Source organism: Engraulis encrasicolus, chromosome 21, assembly GCF_034702125.1.
Source record: "Engraulis encrasicolus isolate BLACKSEA-1 chromosome 21, IST_EnEncr_1.0, whole genome shotgun sequence".
Lineage (NCBI taxonomy): Eukaryota > Metazoa > Chordata > Actinopteri > Clupeiformes > Engraulidae > Engraulis > Engraulis encrasicolus.
The window spans coordinates 17,630,194-17,635,193 of NC_085877.1; positions in this window are offsets into that span (position 1 = coordinate 17,630,194).

Genomic DNA, 5,000 nt, shown 5'->3' on the forward strand with positions numbered 1-5,000 from the left:
CATGTATTATTTTTACTTAGATTTTGCATATAATGTTTAATATTGTAGGCTATAGCCTACCACTAATATGGAAGCACGGTTGGTGGGTGAGTGGTTAGAATGTCGGAATTCCATACACGTTTGCCGTTTCCTTATCGGAGGCGTGAGTTCAATCCCCGGTGAATATAATAACCACCCATCACATCTTTTTTCCAGAACGGCAAGCGAAGTCATTCTCACGCTCATGGGCAACGCAACACTTTCAACAGGTCATGGCCAGGCAGATTGCAGTTAAATGCTGCTTGAAATGATAACTGAAATTACGCTTGAGAATTAATAAAACATATCAGAATGTTTATTTAATTTTCCAGTCTGCACACGTCTTTACGCGCAACGTAAGCGGGTGGAACTGCCATTATTGCCGTTGTACATAAAGACGCGCAGGAAGGGACCTATGGAAGGGGCCGTTAATGTCTGTAAACATGGCACATTCAAAGTCCTTCAACGTCGGAAAAGACCTGTTAACACAATCATATCCCCAAAATCCACCCCATTAAATGCAGTAACCAAATGTCGGTCTACACATCACCATCAATGAAGAGCAATGGGCGGTGAATGGTAAGCGCGAAGGCATTTTCAGTGTGACAAGATTTCGATTCCCTCAGTAAGATAGGCCTACATTAAGCGCAGGTGCCTATTCCTCTGCGCAACTGTTTATCCAACCTCTGTGTGTGTGCGTAAAGTGGCCGATCCACGCGTGCTGTTGGGCGCGCTTGTGGAGCTCTGGCATCCGAGAGTCTTTGCCTCGCAGCCACGCACGCAGTCACATTAAGGCCAAGTCAAATGGCTTTCACCTGTATTTTACAAAAACACAAAACGATGGCCCAATTCACACAGATAGAGAAAGAATGACACGATGCGCTGTGTTGTTTTCTGATCCCCCGACTGCACTGCACTTCGTGCGCCATGGGCCATGGCGCTATTTGGAGTGTGCTCACTGCTGAAACAACATTTGCTTTAACAGTAGCCTATTGGCCGGCTGCTTGTGACAGACTTGTATTACAATAGTAGAATTGAAATGAAAAGAAGAATATGAATACTATGACATAAGACCTAGTAACGCGAAGAAGTGTCATATTCTTGTCATCACGCTCGCCTTTCCGAGTGCCTTTCCATTACGCACTATTTCAACATACTAGGGCAGTTGCATAATGTCCATTTTTGAACTTGTTGTAGCCTACGATGTAGTTTGGAGTTCTTGTGGACTAAGGCATAGCCTACAAGGAATAGGCCTACAAGAAGGATCACCGCACACTGGTGCCTTTTAAAAATAATAGTGAACAGCGCATTTCGCAATGGCAACTTAGAGGCTACACGTATTTCCATGTAGCCTATGCTTGTTGGAGTTTAATCAAAATGTGCTATTGGCTTTGTTATGTGTGGAGATATGTGAGCAATTAAATAATCTGCATTCATGCCAGATGCTGCTTTTGGTGTGGGTTCAAATCCCGATGGTAATCAAACGTTTTTTTTTGGCGCAGCTTTGATTGATCGGAGCTCGTGAAGCACGATAGTGGAACATATAATTTCCTACTATATTTGGACAATATTTTGTCCCCTATTTGAATATTGTGTTGGTGGGGTTTTTTTCAGCCCTGTTCGTAACATGACTAGACATTTGGTGTAGTATGGGTCGGAGGCTTGTGCACTTGGTGGCAGTAATCGATCGATGTTGCTTGAACTCTGCCTGAACCCGCCCCAAACCACGAGCAAGAGTGACGTGCTTCCCAAAACAAAGGTGAACTAGCTAACCATGCTATTCGTTCCAATTCCGACAGTAGTACTAACGAACAGCCCCTACTTCGTTTTGCAGGAACACCTGAGTCGTTCGCACCAACATCGGACGAACGGCTAACTACATTACTTGTAAACATTGGGACTTTGTAAGTCCGAACGAAGTGTTCCAGAAACAGTTTTGTCGCACCTGGGTCGTTAGTTGCTACCTTAGTTAGCAACGAAGGTTTCGAGAATGTTAGCCCAGAACAATGCTCTCACATGGCTTGGAATGATCTGGCAATGTAGGCTACAACAAAAATCTATGTTTCATTGTGGTAAGTCATAAATCAGACATTCAGTAGCCCTACAGCAGCCGTAGGCCTATTTGGCTTTCTATTTTTATTAGAGGTGCTCCGATCACCATTTTTTGGCCCGATCACCGATACCGATCACCAAAAATCTTTATCTGACGATTACCGATCATTGCCGATCACAAAAATGATTTCCTATTTTTTGAATAGCCTATTAATTATCCTTATTGAATACCATTTCTGCCCATAAGCCAATCAATCTTAATTTGCACATGTCTATTATTAGTCTATTAGGCCTATTATTATTTTATTTTTTATTATTATTATTATTATTATTATTATTATTATTATTATTATTATTATCTTTCAGACTAGTGTTGGTAATATAGTCTACAGTATTAATCAATGTATAAGTTATTGCATAGAATAACTAAACTATTTAAGATTGAATTGAAACTGAAACATTACATCAAATAGTTTTTCACATACGAGAAAAAAACAACCTGTCGCTTTAAATGAGCAGCCTCGTGAGGAGAGCCCCTCCCCTCTCTGTCACCGTCCACAGCTGCAGTGCTCCACTACCGTTCTGAATCTCTCTCTCAAGTTTTAACCACATCTGTCGCCGTTTGCTGTTTCAGCGACTATCAAACTAATCGACTGACTGCCAATTACAACTTTGAAAACAATAATTGACATGTTTGTGCTGACAACGTGAAGTTGTCGCGTGCTGACCGAGGCAACTACACAGGTTATAACGTAAAATGGCTCACTGGCGAGTACTCAATCGCAAATTACAGTGTCGGGTAAACGGCGCATGGATCGGAAAATCAGATCATTGTTGATGCAGATATGGTTATGAATGGTGGAAATGAAGGGAGGAAAGCCGAAAAGTTATAGACAAGCAAAGATGCCTTCTTTTGGTGCAGTTGCAGCTGTGCAGAGCCAGCGCCTACATGCAGCTCCAGGTGTAGAGGCAAAATGGTTGCGTGAGGAATTTAATATCTCTCGATCGGTTTTTTGATCGGCATGTTTTTCCGATCACCGATCAGGCTATTTTTGGCCATTATCGGCCGGTCATGATCGGCAGCCGAGCAATCGGAGCACCTCTAATTTTTATACATCTCTAGAACTCCCGCTGCGAGTTGCGATGGATTCTGCCGTTTCTCTCATGAACAGCAGAGGGCACACTTCCGAAAATGCAAGCAAAAGCCTGTAAATGGCGCTTTTGACTATGAATGGTCTGCCACATTTTAATGGTTCTCGCGCCAAATGCGCCAAATTGCGCACGTTAAGTATGCGGAGCCCTTAAGAGGAAAACAAACTAACAAACAAAAACAACATCATCTGTCCATGAGGACTGTCGGCCCACTGGGAAAATTCCCTGCATGCCTAGCTTACCAGTCCAGCCCTGAATAACATGAACGTAAATATGGAGTAAACATGGAAAGCTTGCCGTGTGGGCTACGAGCCAGGTGCCACTGGCAGCAGATCCGATTCTATCACCTCCGTAGACAAACATGTCTCGTCACCGTTGCCATGTGAGTGAGGGATGTTTTGAAGTGTGTGTGTGTGTGTGTGTGTGTGTGTGTGTGTGTGTGTGTGTGTGTGTGTGTGTGTGTGTGTGTGTGTGTGTGTGTGTGTGTTTAATGGAACGGAGGTGTGAGCTTGCTCCAGAGGTCTGTCTGGTGTTTAGCATGTTTGTGTCAGTCAACTCCTCCACACCTCCTCTTAAGGTGAAGTGACGCTACAACAGGGTTTGCTTATTGGGGAGAGCTACATCTGCCAGTGAAAGGACAGAGTCATCTTTTGTTAGCCCCATGTGGGGCATAACATTACATTACATTAGAGCTAGATGCTTTTTTATCCAAAGTGACAGCGGGTCCATTCACTCTCTGCTGAAAAGACTCCCACTCCTCTCCTCTCTCCACACTCAAGTGCATCATAACAACTCTTTAAGTCTAAAAGTCTTTGGTCATTATGATTTTGTTGACAATAAGGTTAAAACAGAGGTTCTGTGCTAAGGGGTTAAGTAACAGATTAAGAGTTAGCCATTACAATTTTGGTGACAAAAAAGTTATAACAGAGGCTCTGCGGAGAAACATCATCCAGGGAGGTACAAGTCTGGGTAGTCTGGTTCTTATTTGTCTGTAGTAGAGCAATACTTTGGGGTTAGATCACACAAGTCAGGGCATTTATGTTTGTTTTTATTTCCATGCAAATTCCATGAATCATTTGTGATCTTAAATCAGTCTTGAAAACAAAAAGACATTCTTTGTTCATTATCTTGTTCTTGCATTATGTGACATTATATAATGTTGCATTATGTGCCTAAAAGAAAGTGAATAAAGAAGCACCCATCAGATTTCTTTTTTCATTTTTAATCGCCTCACATCACAGACGTTTCGGGCTTACACCCTTCTTCAGTGTGAAATGGCGATTTCACACTGAAGAAGGGTGTAAGCCCAAAACGTCTGTGATGTGAGGCGATTCAAAATGAAAAAAGAAATCTGATGAGTGATTCTTTATTCACTTTCTTTTGAGATTTGAGTTCATTCATTGACGAAGTTAAGCATCCAGTATAAGAAGACAAGGTGTTGAAGGGGTATGCCATTATTTTGGGGCTTAATACAGTTAAAATCGTTGGCTGGGGTTTATAAAGATGGCTAAGTGTCTTATTTTTCATGTTAAGCGTTGTCTTGCTTTAAGACAAGTTAAAAGAGGGAATATGTCGCTAAGCTAGTGAAAGTCAATGTATCCGTGTAGCATTGTAGCATGCTACATGGATCCATTGACTTTCACTAGCTTAGCGACATATTCCCTCTTTTAACTTGTCTTAAAGCAAGACAACGCTTAACATGAAAAATAAGACACTTGACCATCTTTATAAACCCCAGCCAACGATTTTAACTGTGTTAAGCCCCAAAATAGTGGCAT